Source organism: Vulpes lagopus, chromosome 8, assembly GCF_018345385.1.
Source record: "Vulpes lagopus strain Blue_001 chromosome 8, ASM1834538v1, whole genome shotgun sequence".
Classification (NCBI taxonomy): Eukaryota; Metazoa; Chordata; class Mammalia; order Carnivora; family Canidae; genus Vulpes; species Vulpes lagopus.
The window spans coordinates 93,082,353-93,099,794 of record NC_054831.1 but is presented as its reverse complement, the minus strand read 5'-3'; the positions used below and the strand labels follow the sequence as shown (position 1 = coordinate 93,099,794).

Genomic DNA, 17,442 nt, shown 5'->3' with positions numbered 1-17,442 from the left:
GCCACCCAGTTGCTCTTGTGATCCATTTTTTTTGTGTGTGTGAAAGTATACATTCTATCCCTACATTTTTTTTTACACTTGGATTTTTAGTTGTGCCAGCATCATCTATGGAAAAAGACTTACTTTACTCCTTTGTCAAAGATTAGTTGACTATATTTATGTGGGTATATTTCTAGGCTCTTATATTCCACGGATATATTTGTCTAGTCTTTTGCCAATACCACAATATCTCAATTGCTGTTGCTTAAAGTCAGGTAGTGCCAATCTTCCAGTTTTGTTCTTCTTTTTCAATATTGTGTTGTCTATTATGGGTCATTTGCCTCTCCATATAAGCCTTAGAATCAGTTTATTAATATCTGTAAAATAATTTTCTGGGACTTTGATTGGGGTTGTACTGGATTTAAAGATGAAGTTAGGAATAAATGATATCTTGTCAATAATGAATCTTCCTATCCATGAACATGGAATATATCTTAATTTATTTAATTCTTTGATTTCATTCATTAGAGGTTTGTAGTTTTCCTTATATAGATCTTACACATTTTTATTAGGTTTATTCCTAAGTATTTCATTTTTGGGGGTTCTAATGTAAATGTATCATGTTTTTAATATCTAGTTTTTCATTGCTGATATATAAGAAAGCAACTCATCTTTGTATGTTAACCTTGTAACCTGCAACCTTGCTATTACTTACTATAAATGAACTTACTTATTAGTTCCAGCAGGTGTTTTGTTTTGTTTTGTTTTGTTTTGGTCAGTTCTTTTAGATTTTTTACAAAGATTATCATGGCACCTGTGTTTTTTCCTTCCTTTCCAAGCTGTATATATATATTTTTTTTTCTTGTGTTATTGCATTACCTAAGACTTCTAGTACAATGTTGAAAAGCAGTGGTGAAAGAGGATATCCTTACCTTGTTCCTGATCTTAGTGAGAAAACTTGGGAGTTCCTCACTGTTAGGTATGATATTACTTGCAGGTTTTTTGGTAACTTTATCAAGTTGAGAAAAGTAACTTTCTCAACTTGATAAAGTTGAGAAAGTTACTTACTATTCCTAGTTTACTGAGAGTTTTTATCATGAATAGTGTTAGATTTTGTCAAGTGCTTTTTCTGCATCTACTGATAGTATTACATGATTTTTCTTCTTAGTATACTAATGTGATGGATTGTATTAATTTATTTTCTAATGTTGAATCAGTGTTATAGACCTGGGATAAGTCCCACTTGGTTGTGGTATACAATCCATTTATATTTTTTTAAATTTTATTTAATAATAATTTGTTTAGGATTTTTATAGCTATATTCATGAGAGATATTGTTCTGTAATTTTCTTTTCTTGTAATGTCATTATCTGGTTCTGGTATTAAGGTAATTTTGGCCTCTTCCTTAATGTTTGGCAAAAATTACCAGCGAATCCATTGTGGCCTGGTACTTTCTGTTTTGGGAGGTTATTAATTATTGATTCAATTTTTTAATAGATATAGGTCTATATGGATTTCTATTTTTTTTTCTTAAGATTTTATTTATTTATTCATGAGAGACACAGAGGAGAGAGAGGCAGAGACACAGGCAGAGGGAGAAGCAGGCTCCATGCAGGGACCCTGACGTAGGACTTGATCCTGGGTCTCCAGGATCAGGCCCTGGGCTGAAGGCAGTGCTAAACCGCTAAGCCACCCAGGCTGCCCTGGATTGCCTATTTCTTACGTGAGTTTTGGTAAGTCGTATTTTTCAAAAAATTGTTCAGTTTCATCTAAGTTATCAAATCTGTGGGCATACCTTATTTTCTTGTTAGTCTAATAGGAAACCTGAGAGCATGAATATATTGGATCAGAGAACCAGAGAAGGGTGTCAGCATTTCCTCAGTTAAAAAAAAATCTGTAAAAATGAAAGAGAGAGAGGGAAGAAAGAAAGAAAGAAAGAAAGAAAGAAAGAAAGAAAGAAAGAAAGAAAGAAAGAAAAAATACATTACTCATGGTAGCAATTTGCCAATAAGCCGTTTTATCTAGTTGCTTCTTTGAAATTTATTTTGGATAGCTCAAGTTATCCTCAAGAATAATAGGACAGTAATCTGGACAGTTCAGGGCTCAATAGTACCTGGATACTTGAAAAGAAAGGGGGAAAATGACAGGGAATATCAGGGAGACCTAATCCTGGCCCTGTGCCATGTCTTTACCCTAACATTTTGCTTAGAGTTGGGCTTAGGATTGGCCACTTCCAGATGTGACTGACTTGACAAGATGAGTGTAGAACCAAGGCACTAAGTGATGCATTACAGCAAATCGCATTTCAGCAAGGCTTTAGAGAAGGGTTTTCATGATGTTGTTGTGACTTAAATGTGAGGTATCCCAAGGCAGGAGAGAGAGTTCTCCAAGTTAGAAGATCAGAATCATGTTCTGATACTTCCAATCTGTAACTAGCTTTGCTGAACCTCAATTTCCTTAACCAACTACCTAGAGAATGTATAATGTATATCTCACAGGCTTATCTTAAGTGTGAGGGATAATGGTTGACAAGAGCAGGACAAGAATGATTGTGGCCTTCACTTATTATAAAATAGTGATGATGATGTGACCTCCTTAGAAGGTTACTATGAGAAATAAGTGACTGAATAAGTGTAAAGGGCTTTAAAAAGGCACACACAAGTACTCAGAAATGTTAGCTGTCATTCTTCTTATTATTATGTATTAACTCATAATTTTTTTTAATCAGGAGACACATTTCTCTAACATCTTTCTTACTATCCCTCCAAATTCTCTTAAGATCCAAACTCCAACATTCAGAATGATACTATTTTTTTAGAATGATACTATTTTTTTTAGAATGATACTATTTTTTAAATGGTTTAGGTTTACATATTAAGTAGAAGATTGCTAGCTCCTTCTATACTCATTTGTCAAATCTTTCTCAGAGCATATGTTTGGAAAAATATTAGAAGAAAGCATAAACCTTTTCCCCTAAATGGAACTCTACATCTCTTTCTCATAGTCACCCAAACCTGGATATTGTCTAAATACTGTGGTATATTTAAATCCAGAGGATAGGTCTTGACCATTCCTGTGTAAATAATAGCAGCTATTGGTTATAACTACAGCTACTGTGGACTTACCAGAGACACATTTGAAAGAATGCTCTGTTGCCCTTGGGTGTATGTAATGGCTATATTGCTAATCAGCCTTTATGCATTAATGAGTTTTCTTTTATCTGCATTTTTGGTGATTTAGCCAGGATCAAAGATCACTAGTTCCACTTCAGATATCAAAAACTAAGAGACAAAGATGGTGAAGTCATAAGTGATTTGTCCAAATTATACATTTTGGTTCAGTAGTAGAGTTTGGACTAAAGCTGATTCTGGTAGCCAATCCACTGAAGTACACTGGAGAGTCAATAAGAAGAGACTTCTTCTTGGAGTTTTGTTTTTTTAAGTTTCAGGAGGTAAATCTGTAGTCTGTATTGAGGCTAGTCCAAGGGGAGGGACATGCTTTGTCTTAAAACAGGAGGTCTTGAGACCTGTGCAAAAATAACATAGGCCATTCATACCTGGCTTAGAGTGTAATGGCACAGACTTGCAGAAGCATAGAAGAGTCTTTCAGGTAAAAAGCTTGGAAGGAATGACACATAATAAATTAGAGGACTTCTTAGTATTTGACCTATGTGAATTTTCATGTGAAATGATTTGGCACCTGCCATTAATTCTCTTTCCCATCAGTAAATGGTAACCTCATAGGGATGGCATTTTTCTCTGCTGCTGCTAGGAATGGTCAAGGTCACATTCCAGAAAAGGATACTTGCCTTGCAAGGCATACCATTCCTAGGGAGAGATAGAGAGTTAATGTTTGAAGATGTTGTCAACTTCATTAACAGCTAACAAACTTACGTATCTTTCACTGTTGCTGTAACTTTGTTTCCCTTCCCAGAAAGTGATGATAAGAAGTGGAATAAGCCTGCTAAGACCATTAAAAAACAATGGTTTTATAGAATTCAGTAGTCTTTTCAAGATTACTGTTTATATCTTGGGGCTGTGTGGGCTTTATATGCCATCTATTGAGTGTCTATTTTTAAAATTCAGTGTGATTTATTCAAATCCTGGACATTCTTTGTGCTTGACAATGTTGGACGTTAAAGTTGATGGCAAAAAAGAAAGAATGAGGAAGGATGTCACTTGTGGATTCCTTCTAGTTTTGTTGGCACTGCTTAAGTCAAGGAATCCTTGAGTTTTAGAACTAGATGGGAAGTTGAGATGCTTTCATCCGACCCACCCTCTCATTCATGCAATCTATTGCACAGCAATTCTAATAGGTAGCTATGTAACTCTGCTTAGATGTCTCCAGTGATATGGTACTCAATATTACAGGTGACTATGATATCATTATTAGAATAATTTAATTAAAAAAAATTTTTTTTATGTTGATGCAACTTGACTGCAACATCTCCCCCACTGGCTCTTATTCTGCCTCTTTAGTTATATACAATAAATCCAACCCAGAATGGGTGAACACCATAGGAGAGTAATGATGATCATGGCTCTGTAGCCACATGGCCTTAGTTCAAATCCAAGTTTCTTACCATCTTCACTGAGTGCCTGTGTTTCAGTGTCCTTACCTGAAAAATGTGAATTCTATTAGTGCCTACCTCATAAGGTGGTCATCAGGAAGAAATGAGTTTGTGTGTGAAAAAATTTAGAGCAATGTCTGGTATTTGATAGGCACTCAATGAATGTTAGCTATTGACAATTTTATTTTTATTATTTCATCTTATATACAAATTATTTTTAAGTGCTTTTTTGGAGCACTGTACTGAATATATTGTGAGGCTTTGTTTAGTGAGTGCCATGATTGGTAAGTAATGTCTGACAAGGGTAGAAGAAGGGGAAATAATGTCACAGGCCAAATATTTGTGATATGTAATCTGTTTCTGATTTTCTCATGACAGTCCTTCAAATATCTAATATTTTCTGTCTCAGCCTCCCCTTTTCTAGGCTAAAGTACTTTGTAGAAATACTGAAATCTGTTAATTCTGTAAATTGCCAAAAAAATGGGTCCTTGAGCCATCCTTAAAATGGGCTTAAAATCACAGCAAGGGAAAACATTTTATTACCCTTTATTGAATGCTTCTGAATCCTCAAGACTGTCATAATTATTTGAAATCTCTTCAAAAACACTGATGAACCATTTTTCACAACTTGATAACAAAATTACTTTTCTCTTCCCTACACTCACATCATTCTTGCATTTTTCTTGCTGGTAGCATGCAGTGTGTTGTTATGGAAGTAACCTTAGACTGGGAATTAGTGTCTAATGGACTGAATTGTGTCCCCCCACCTAAATCTATATATTGAAGCCCTAACTTCCAATGTGACTGTATTTTGAGATAGGGACTCAAGAAGGTAATTAGCTTAAATGAGTTCCTAAGGGTAGGGCCCTAATCCAATAGGACTGTACAAATTCCCCAGAGAATCTAAATTTTTAAAATGAAGAGGGAAAAAAAGAAAGAGAAACAAAGATACCCTTTTCTTGAAGATCCTTAACCTTACCTTGTTTACATTTTCTTGGGGGAGAATCCTGGAACCATGGGGAATGGTCCTGATGGATGGTTAGACAAGGCCATCCATCCATTCAGTTCATCGCCTCTAACACTTACTGGAGTTTTATCTGTACTTGTGAATATATATATATATATATATATATATATATATATATATATATATACACATATACACCCTGAGGACTCAGAAAGGATTTAGAATGGCCGTAATCACAATAACAATAGCTCCTAATTCATGATCTATTATTTAATCCTTTTCTACAACATCTCACAGTCCACTGGTCTTACGGTCTAAACAAACATCTCAGCATTAAATGTCCTTCCATCTGGACCTTTCTGATCAGAGTCAAAACCTTAGAGTTGGAGCATCCTTCCAACATTATCTAGCTTGTTGGTGCTACCCTCAAAGTGAGAAACAGGTCTAGAACGAGGCATTGGTTGTCTCAGGTGTCACAGCTAATGAGTAACAGAGTTTGTATCTGAACTACAATCCCCTGACACTCACCCTAGGGCCCTGTCTGGGCTTCTACTTTGGCAGGTCAGCCAGCCCCTCTTTACCCCCAGGTTATATCCAGGTCTGCTCATCTGGTTGCCTCAGGTCCTGTGTTTGTAGGGATATTGAACAGCATGAACTAGCAAATTTGTTCAGATACCCCAGGACAAATAGTGGAAAGTAGGTCTAGTTTATGGTCTTGGCTTCTGTTATTAATACAGGAAATAGTTTAATTCCCTCTTCCCTGACTTTGTTCCCAGTCCCAGGATACTATAAAGGCCCCTCATCTGGCAGTCTTTGCAATGAATAGGGCTCAGCCAGACACAAAAGGTTGGCTTAAGATGTAAGGAATGAGTTGGTGTGAGGAAAAGGAGATATCCTTCCTCATCCACTGGCAGAGTCCTGAGTGACTTTTAGCCTAGGATTAGATCTATTTTTAATATACTCTCCACCTGTGTGTTTTCATAAACTACCATAGCATTTCAAATTTAAGGATTATTCAGAAACTGATAATCTATTTAACTAACTTATAAAAAATATTTTCCCAAAGGAACAAGAGTAATTTTGTTCCAGAATAAAAATGGACCTTATTTAGAAGTCAGTCAGTTTCCAGAACAGGATTAATGTTAAAAAATGCCTCTGGCTTTGAGATCTAGCTACTTCCTTCATTCTCTGACACTCTCCCTCTCTCACTCTCACTCCACTAGACACTCCCATTGGTTCTTACTGCTGATAGCCTCTTTAAAAGAATTAACCACAGTATTGTTATAAGTCCATAGTTTCATTTCTCATTTGTGTCTATATTTAGATTGGAGGGGGAAACCTCTTTCCATTGCCTAGCAACGAGACTGTTTTTAAGTGAGTTAATGAATCTCTTACAGGGGAATACCAAATGTAGTTGATGTCTTCTTGCTGTGAAGGAATAGGTGCTAAAAGCTTATGAAGTGTAGAAGTTGTTAGCTGGTGGAATAACCATGACTTTGATGGTCAGATTACAGGCATATGGATGCTTACATACACTCTTATATATTAGAGCAGGCTATAGAAGTAGGACAGGAGGGGAGCTTGGGTGCTTGTAGGTGGTAGCAAGCACCATTGTTGTGTGCTAATAAGAATGCTGGTCCATTTAAGTCAGGAAGAGTGTTCTAAACATAGTGTAGGGCAGCCCGGGTGGCTCAGTGGTTTAGCACGGTCTTTGGCCCAGGTTGTGGTCCTGAACCCGGGATCAAGTCCCACATCGGGCTCCCTGCATGGAGCCTGCTTCTCCCTCTGCCTATGTCTCTGCCTCTCTCTCTCTCTCTCTCATAAATAAATAAATAAATCTTTAAAAAAATAAAATAAACATACTGTAACAGCTCTAACATAATTTTAAAGAGCAGGTACTAAAGAATTATCTGTTCTAGATAAGAATCAAAGTCTGATATCAGGTTTAGAAAAAAAATCTACGAATTAGAAAGAATCATGGATTCTAATGGATGTCTAACCCAAATATTTTTAATATTTCTCCTTGCTGGCTTAAAGGAGTTATTATTTTTTCCTTCTTTATACCATTTTCACTGAATAAGATTCTTCTAAGATCCTTTCTACTCTCACCCATTCTTGTAGAGAAAGGAAAGGACATCCCTTTGTCTAACCTTATGAATGGGAAGATCCATGTAATGATTCAGAGTAGAATAGATCAAAATATGGAATGAGAAGGAAGCATCTGTAAAATGTTTTCAGGGCCATTCATCAACCAGCAGGCAAAGAATGGAATTTGTCCTTTTTTCCTCCCCACCCCCAATAGACGCTTTCATGCTCTTAATTTATCTAATGGTTATCCAAGACTCTGTACTCAGAGCCTCATTAACCCTCCTTGTCCTATCTCCAGGATGCCATAGTGTGACTGGAAGAACTCTGAAAAAGACTCCTTCAATATTGGTGATACCTAAAATCACCTCTTTGGAGAGGATTCTATTCAGCTGGGTTATCTCTTGTCAAAAAGTAAATCCTTAGAAGTCCAGAGTATTAAACCATAAACAGTAAACTTTTTCTTAGAGGTTGAGGTCTAGAAAAATTTGTAGGGCCTTTCTTAAAATGTATATGTATAGACCTTCCTTCAGACTTGAGCTACTGATTACTGTTCCTTTTTTTTTTTAAGATTTTATTTACTCGTGAGAGACACACACACACAGAGAGAGAGAGAATGAGAGAGAGGCAGAGAAGAGACATAGGCAGAGGGAGAAGCAGGCTCCATGCAGGGAGCCCAACGTGGGACTCGATCCTGGATCTCCAGGCTGAAGGCAGCGCTAAACCACTGAGCCACCCAGGCTGCCTGATTACTGGTTCCTTGATTTGACTCACATTTCAGATATTCTGGCTGAGTGGGTCTTTAAGGAATTTTGACTCTCAGAGGCAATGTACCTTTCCTGAGGCCCCTTCCAAAGCTTTGGGAGGTTGCCTTACTAATGTGCTCCCATGTTTGTATGTTTTGCAAGATATCTTATGTGAGATGTTTCTACTTTAATTGGCTGATATAGCTTCTGTTTCTAACTCTAATATCCCCTCTCTTATAACTGTCTTTTTGTAGAGGTTGAGGTGGAGGTGAGGTTGGGGAGTTCTAAATAAATATTCACTTGTAATTGAATTCACTTCTAAATAAATATTTACTTAGAAAACTAGCTGCAATTCAAAATTATTTTTCTTATTGGAAGCCCCCATATTCTTCAGGCTCTGCAAAACCTGGGCAGGTACCCCTGGATTTTAGTCCTCCTGAAATTACCTCTCACATAATTCTTAATCTCATTTAAAATTTTCCTCCCATCCTTATATTCAGTGATTTCTAGGTTTCATACAAAAGCTGATTTTCCTAGTCCCTTACCACAACCTGACACAAATTGAACCCTGAAAAGGGGGAAATGGGGAAAATGAGAAAATATTAAATTATGTGAAGAGGAAGAGAAAAAAAGATTGAAAAGATAGTTAAATTGCCAAGTTATCTCATACATCTTAGTAATGGTCTTTATGCCTAGAGATTCAGAGAAGGAGATCTCCAATAAGTTTGTTTTAACAGCTGAAATAAAACATTGCCATGCTGGTTGGGAAGCTAAGTGATGTTCCATCCTGAGATGAAGTGGGGTAAAGTAAAAAGGGAGGTAACAGGATGGTGAGTTGAAATGAATTAAGGAAAACACATGGTCTTCCGAAAAGGAAATGGAGTTATGAAAAGAGATGAGAAAACCAGTTCTTCCAGGATAATGCCTTTTGTTGGGCCCTAGTGGGAAACTCATTTGAGGAAGCTGGAAGGATACGATGGGCGCCCAGGTTACCTGACAAGAGGAAAGAGGGCTAAAGGGAAAGACAAACAGTGTGGGAGAAGGACCAGGGGTCACGTTTTTCTTGGCATTGAAATATTTTCAACTGAGTTATTTTTCAGAAGTTTCCAAGGAGGATCCTCTACCAGTTTCCAACTTCCATTTGGGATTTGAAACCTACAGGAAATGAAGCCCCTTCCCATGACCTCTTTCTTCCTCCCTAAATTAACTTTGGATGCAAAAAGCTGGTTAAGCAGAAGCTGGAGCCTTTTGCTGTGCCTGGAATTGTGGCCTCTCCCTAATGCAGTCTTAGGGGCTGGTTGTGCTCCCAATTAAATGTTATTTTGGCAAGTTCAAGGAAGTTGTTTTGGTTTTTTGGCAAGTTGTTGAAAGATAAGCTTTCAAGTTCTTCCATCTGTAAAACGGGAAGTTTGGACTACGACACTTGTTCTTAACTTTGGTGGTGATGGCGTGGGGTGGGGGTAGGCGCTGGTGAGGGCTGGTGGTCAAAGTCTCCTTGTCAGAATAGGATGAAAACTGTAGAGATACTCTCCAGAAATAAGCACCTATGCCTATTCACATGTAATTTTGCATATAATTTCAAAGATTCATGGACCCTTCAGTAAACAGTTCTCTAATACAGTTTTCCTTGCAGGAGGATTACACTTCTTCACCCATTTAACTCAGGCATGGGCTAATCAAATGTGAGAAGAAGTTCTGAGTGGCATTTCTGGGTTAAGGATTTAAGAACAGTGCTTTCTTTTCTTTCTGCACTAAAGCCAGCAATGTTCTTTATAGTGGCTTCTTCACCAGGTCCAGGAATGAGGATGACAGTGGTACAGCAGTTAAGTCTGCAGCCTACCTTGGATTATTGTGTGACATGAGAAAAAAATAAGCCTTTGTTGTTTTCAGCCATTGAAGTATTTGGAATTGTTTGTTACCATAGCATTATTTAGCCCATCCTGATTAATACAGTCCCTGAATCTACCCATGGATGCTGGAGCTTTCTAAGGATCCCTAACCATCAATCCCAAATTTGAAAATATTAAAGCCTTTCTGAAAATTTATGAGTCAAACTTAATAATACAATTTCAGAATCTTGAATCACCTGAATTCCTACCCTGGCTCATACAGAATGTCCATTTGGATGAATAGAATATTTCACTTTGGGGTTAAGCTATAAAATACGTGATTAAGTGGGTGACAGGAATGAAAGGTTCACCTGGCCCAGCTTCAAAAGACAGTGAAAGGTTGACTTCAGTCTCATTAGGGGATCTGCATGCAGGAGGGAGGTAAGAGATTATTCCAGCCCTCGGTGTGGTGTGGACATTCCTTGGCTACAGTCTAATGTGCAGAAGAAAAGAATCAAGAAAACAAAAATGTACTTCTGAAAGCTTTAAATGACTAAAGAAGTTAAGAGGCAGGATGTCTGCACTTTGTTTCTATTTATGGAACACAAAGTTTAAACAGAGCTCTCCATTCAGAATTCATCTGGCTATGAAAATCGCCTTCCAAGTTATTATCTACAAGGAAATGGACAGCATTCAAATCTTCCCCTGCAGTGAGTTTGTATTTAAAGATGTTCACATGTGTTTAATTCACTGATCAATTTTATACCTTGTCAAAACAGAACGGTCTGTCAAAAACAGGATGAGGCTCATTAGTGAGACACAGGAGATAGTACAATGGAGGAGAGAATAAACATACTACCCAGAAATAAGGAAGTAAGAGCCTATTCAGGAAGCAAGGGAGAATAGCAGAAAATGATAGTCATAGTAGACCAAAAGCTAGTGGGATAGCTATATGTAACTGCTACTTACAAAGTGATACTGATGAGAAAAAAAAGTATTACAAGAGTTTAGGGAATAAAAGGTTTTAGCCTGGAGAAGAGAGTAGGAACTTAACAGCTTTTTATGTGTAAGAAACACCCTAGCATAGTTGTAACTAAAAGTGGTGGACTGAGTGGGACTCAGGAAACCCAGGTTCTAGACCTGGGTCGTCTTTATCCTTCTGCTCTGAGCCTCACTTTGCTTGCTCATAAAATGAATAGTTTAGATTAAGATGACTGGTCAGATCTTAGCCCCCAGTTCCAGAATTTAGCGAGATAGTTCTAGGATAATGTTCAGTGATTCTCTATCTTCACAATCCAGAAAGTTCTAGAACATTAAAACCTTCTTGATTAACGTAAGGATGATTAATTATTTATTAAATAAACTTCTAGTGGAATTGATGAAATTTTGGAAACTGCATCCTTAGAGGTTTTTAAAGTTCAAGTAGAGCCCATCTCTTTGAGGGTTAAGAGATAGACCAGGAGACATGTTTGAGGTTTCTTCTAGTCATCTAAGAAAGTAAAAATATTTTATTGTCATCTTTTGAAGGAGACTTTCCCAATGACCAGCCCCTAACAGGAGGGAAACAAAATCCAAATCCAAAAGTGTTGATTTATTGTCCCTGTAACAAACAGGAGATGGTATGTTAACTTAAGGTAAACTGAGGCAAGCTCAAATGACCAGAAATTGAATTTATTTGGGAATAGCAGTAGAAGTGCACTTTGGAAAATATTCTGTAGAAAACTGCAGGTGAATCTGCAGAGAGCTTGAGGCAAGCTGTATTTATGGCCAAGGAGTGCAAAAAGGGAGAAGTCTAGTCAGAATTTAAGCAGTAAGTTCATTGGCTTGAGATAGGGAGACATTCTTGGCAGATAATGTCTCATTGGTCAGGAGTTAGTCTCTGTCTTCTGTAAACAGGCATTTATGTGAAATCAGTCTTTTAGATCTTACATTCTGTTCTTCTAAGGGCACATACATGAGATTCTCCGTTTCATATCCTCTGGTTCCATTTTAGATTGAAATCCTTTCACAGAACAAAGAAAAATCCCACAAAACAAGGCTCTAAATTTGAGTGGTGCTATGTTTTTACTTTGCAAGACATGGTCATGTCTTACTCACAAGAACCTTCCTTTTAAAGGGTAAGGCCAGTATCTGTGGTCCTTCTGACTCGCAGCTGAGCCTTGGAGTTCAACTGGCCAGCAAAGAAGGTGCCGTAACCAGCCTATACTGCTTCCAGCACCAGGAGGGACCTGAGAGGTTTTATTATTCCCCAGGTAAGATTCTTCTGACCTCCTGAAAGATGGTGCAAGCACTTTTCTACATGCTGGACTGGAATATATCCAATCAGGAGTGGCTTGTATATATCCTACTTTGCAGCGATTTCAACATGAGTAAAGTGCTGTGCCTTCCATCAGCCACTGATTAGAAAATAATGTACAGCCAAGGGTGGAGTTCATTGGTGGAAGTTGTTCTTTGAAATGCTTCTGCAGGGTTAACTCTAAACTGAGAGGAAAGGAACTCCTCTAAACCATCAAGGCCCTAGAATGGTTCCTTTAGTCCTATTTTTGGGAGTGGCTTCCTTAGGGCTGGCCTTCAGCCAAAGTGGGACATTTGAGGTCCCCTCTGCATTTAGCTTTCTGGCAGTTCCTTCCCTCTGGAGTCAACTCTCACTCTTCCTTGGTGATTTAGCATCATCTCCAGATAGATTTCCCTTGCTAGAACTCATTCTCATTAGGTATTTCCTAATGTTTGGGAATGGCTGTACTTTTGAACATGAAAAAAATGTCAGTGATTGCTTTTTGATCATAGTTCATGGTCTAGGGCTTGGTAAGTGAGTATTTAGCAAAGCAGTTTAATCAGCTTCCTCATTCCTGGATGGTATGTGCTTTTCCCACCTGAACATTTCTGAAGTCAAAATGGGTCTTTTAATAATCAGTGTGTAGGTCTGATGTAATTGAATTTTCCCTGTTCCCCAAGGAGAAGTAATTGATTTGATAGGTTAGCTTAAAACTGAAAAGGTGGAAGAGAAAGAAACTATGGAAGGGGAGTCCAAGTAACAATTTAAATCAGTGTATTACATACAGCAGAAAATACATGCTTGGAATTTTTAATGTTATTTATTTTTTCTAGCTCATACCTTCATATAATTCACAATTCAAAAGGTACAAAAAGAATACATCAAAAGTCTCTTCCTGTCTCCCATCTGCCCAGTTCTCCTACCTGGAAGTCATGTTACCGTTTTCTTTCATATTTTTACAAAGATGGTTTATTTATATGTCAGCATGAATGGAGTTAATTACCCCCTTATTTATTCAAGTAATAGAATTACTGCACATACTTTTCCTTTGATGCAACAGTATACTTTGGAGAGTATTCGGTTGTAGTACATTAAGATTTCTAATCCGTCCTTTATAATTGATAATATTCTATTTTATAGGTGTACACTGATTTATTTAACATGTTTCCTAAAGTGGACATCTAGGTTGTTACTAATCTTTTGCTATTATAAACATTATTATAAAGAATGACATTGTATCCATATCATTATGTGCAGGGTGAGTAGGATAAATTTTCAAGTTGAATTGCTATGTCACAGGGTATGTACATTTGCATATTTGATGGATATTGCCTATTTGCCCTCCAGAGACACTTATCATTTTATATTTCTGTTAACAATATGTGAGCATGTCTGTTTCTCTGTATCTTGTCAACACAATGTGTTATCAAACATTTTTATCTTTATTAGGTAAAAAATAGAATCCCTATGTAATTTTAAAAATTTTTAATTAATTTATCATATACTAATAAAAGTATATTTAATGAAGGTGTCCAGCTCAATAAATCTTCACAAATTAAACACACTCTGTAATGAACACCCATTTCAAGAAACACACAGAATCTATAGCCTAGAAGCCCCCTTTATACTTCCTTCCAGTTTGTGCAATTTTTGCTTCTCTGTTTTTCTCTTATTATAAATGAAAAGTGACCATCTTTTTATTTTATTTTTTTTAAGATTTCATTTATTTATTTGAGAGAGAAAGAGAGAGAGAGAAAGCATGAGTAGGAGAAAGAGCAGAGGGAGAGGGGGAAGCAGACTCCCCACTGACCAGGGAGCTGCCAATCATGGATGACTACCTGACCAGTGGGTTACCAGAGTACCTTGTCTAGTTTAGCTCAGCCACCACATCAAACACTCTTGGCTTGCAGGCCACTCTTGGCCTGCAGGCACTGGTTCAGAAAGAATCTCCCAGGGAGTATACACACAGGAGGGGAATTTCCCTTAAAAACAAAAGCAAGTAGGAGTTTTCTGGTTTTTATCCCCCCTCTCCTCTTCCTCTGACTGGGCAGTAACCTCATACCGCATGCCTTCCAGCAAACACTCATCACCCGATAAATCATGTGACCCATTCTGTTTACTTAGAGGTACTTGCCCAGCTGGGCCTCTAATGCAGACCCTGGTCTGTAACCAACTTTAGAGTGGTTTTCACTGAAAAGGGAACTTCTGAGGACCAGATAAGGCAAGCTATCCATTTGCATAGAGGAGCTCCCCTAGGTCATTCCCTGCCAGGCTGGGAGAACTGTGAAATGTGAGACAAGGTTTATAAAGCAGCCAAAAACATCTAGAGAACACTAGTCCAGACTACTTAGAAGAAGATGGAAGCTGCTTTTCGAGAGATGAAGTGCCCAGCTCTGAGTCCACAGCAGTGCATCTCAGAGTGGACCTGTGAACTCTCCATGTCAGAATCACCTGGGCTTAGTCCAAAGGAGGTTGCCCACGCCTGAGAAATTGGAACTGCAAGAAGTTTGGCTCCAGAAATATGCTAAAAACAAATAAACAAAATGATACAACCACACACACACACACACACACACACACACACACACAATTTGGGAGAATGTTATGCTTATTTTTTTTAACCCTTTATTTTTTTATTATTTTTTTAAAATAATAAATTTATTTTTTATTGGTGTTCAATTTACCAACATACAGAATAACACCCAGTGCTCATCCCGTCAAGTGCCCCCCTCAGTGCCCGTCACCCATTCACCCCCACCCCCCGCCCTCCTCCCCTTCCATCACCCCTAGTTCATTTCCCAGAGTTAGGAGTCTTTATGTTCTGTCTCCCTTTCTGATATTTCCCACACATTTCTTCTCCCTTCCCTTATATTCCCTTTCACTATTATTTATATTCCCCAAATGAATGAGAACATACACTGTTTGTCCTTCTCCGATTGACTTACTTCACTCAGCATAATACCCTCCAGCTCCATCCACGTTGAAGCAAATGGTGGGTATTTGTCATTTCTAATGGCTGAGGAATATTCCATTGTATACATAAACCACATCTTCTTTATCCATTCATCTTTCGATGGACACCGAGGCTCCTTCCACAGTTTGGCTATTGTGAATGTTATGCTTATTGACATTTGAAAACTCCACTTCTAAAAACAGCATTTTGAAGAACTAGAAAGGTCCTTGGGCTGTGTACAACCAAGCTGTAGCATGAGAAAACTTCTGGAGGGATAGAATCTTCACCCTATGATCCACCTGTACAGGTCTTTTGGCCTCCCTTCAGTTCACTCACTGGCTAGTTTTTCAAGATAAATAGGCACTTTATTCAATTTTCTACAAAAAGTTCTGGGCCACTCAGCAAGTCCTTGGAGGGCAGATATTTTGTGCTAGAACAAGGGAGCACTGCAGATGCATCAGTAACAGTTTTGTGTAGATCCTGAAAGGAGTAGAGTTGGTACAGGCACTGGAGAGGTGAACTGAGTCCTTTAGACATTACTTTGAATTTCAGGTATCATTTTAAAGCCTGTACTCTTCATTGCCTAAGGCCCTGGTTTCTCTCTGAGTGAATGAATTGGGAACAGAATCCAGTTTTGGAAAAGAGTTCTATTATTGCATATATCAAGAGGTTTTGAGGTAGGCAGAATCAATGACATGGTAATTCTGAGGACCAACTGGCTTGGTGATGCTCTTGCTCCTCTCTCAGGAGAATAAGATGACTGCTGTAGATCCACGCACCATGCTTCACATGGACAGGTTCAAAGGGAAGGCAGAATGGAGCTTTGCTTTACATGCCTTTATTTTGATTTAGGTGGAAACTGTTCCCCTGAATATCGTAGAATTCACTGTCACCTGCCCATCCCACACTATATAAATAGGGAGGGGGAGTATATATATGGCTGCTGAACAGGCCATGGACTGATGACAAGATCCCTATCACAGAGATCTTGCGCATTATCTTTGATAGGGAGTTCCTTCTGAACGATAAGATTAAATGTCCTATCCTGGAGCATAGGAGTTAATTTGACTTTAGAAAATAAAAACATGACATTTTCATCTGAGTGTTTTGTTTAATTTTCGGGCAGTAAAATTCATATCTTCCTGTCCTAAAGGTAGAAGTTTGGTATACATGTTAGAAATTGGGACATCTGAGTAAACTTTAGCCTTGCCAGAAAGTTCCTTTCCTCTGTAAATCTCCAGTAGGCTCTCCCTTCTTGTCTTCCATCTGCTCCTCTGCAGCAAGAAGTGTACATTTGACTTGGGCACACTAACATGTATTGGCATTTTTCTCCAAGCAGTTTCTAGTAATTTCTAAATGAGTTTCTGAAACCTTCAAGCCAGATTTTTTTTTTTCTTTTTCTCTGAAGTTAATAAAGCCTGAGTGGTGAGGCATCTTCAAAGAGTTGTGTGTACTCAGCAATTTTGGTGTGTTAGTTTGTCTTCCAATATGCCTTACTCAGGGTGCTTATCTCTTAGAAAGGGAGATTATTACCACACAGACTAGGCTAGAAACCGCTTCGCTGACAGGTTTAAGAGTCTTAACAAAATAAACAGTAGAAAAGGCAAAACTGTGTGCAAAATGGCAGGCTTCATTCTCCCTGCAAGGGTAAGCTAGGGAGGGAGGGACCGGGAATCAAAACAATCTGGAGAACCCTTTTAAGGATGCTCAGAGAGGTTGGGCTTCATGTGGAAGAAGGTTGAGGTTGGGGGAGATCATTCACATTTCTTTCTGACCAACCAGTTGTCTTTTTGTAGAGACAACTGTTCAGCTGACAAGCCCTTCACTGTACCTGTTGATCTGGTTTATGATTCATGCCTTAACAGAACCCTACAGTTGTGGCAATTGCTCTTCCTGTTTTTCATACCCTGAAAGCTCTACAAATAATAAAACCATGCCACTGCGTTTCTTCTGATCTTAGTTTTGGGATCTAGAGGAAGGGTTTTTTCTTTGGATTTGGCAGAATCAGATCTATGACCAGTACGTGCAAATTAGCAAG

The 17,442-nt window shown here is 38.1% G+C and overlaps 1 protein-coding gene across 30 annotated transcripts in view; it reads left to right on the top strand.

Annotated features, from left to right (window-relative positions):
- Positions 1-17,442, top strand: part of ANKRD55 (ankyrin repeat domain 55) — a 519,390-nt gene that overhangs the window by 199,689 nt on the left and 302,259 nt on the right. For 25 of the 30 annotated variants that reach the window (XM_041765900.1, XM_041765882.1, XM_041765878.1 and 22 more), the window contains one exon: positions 12,293-12,428. The exons of the other annotated variants lie outside the window; for them this stretch is intronic. The gene's annotated coding sequence lies outside the window, so the exon portion shown is untranslated. The remainder of the gene's footprint in view (positions 1-12,292; positions 12,429-17,442) is intronic. 30 annotated transcript variants of the gene reach the window in all.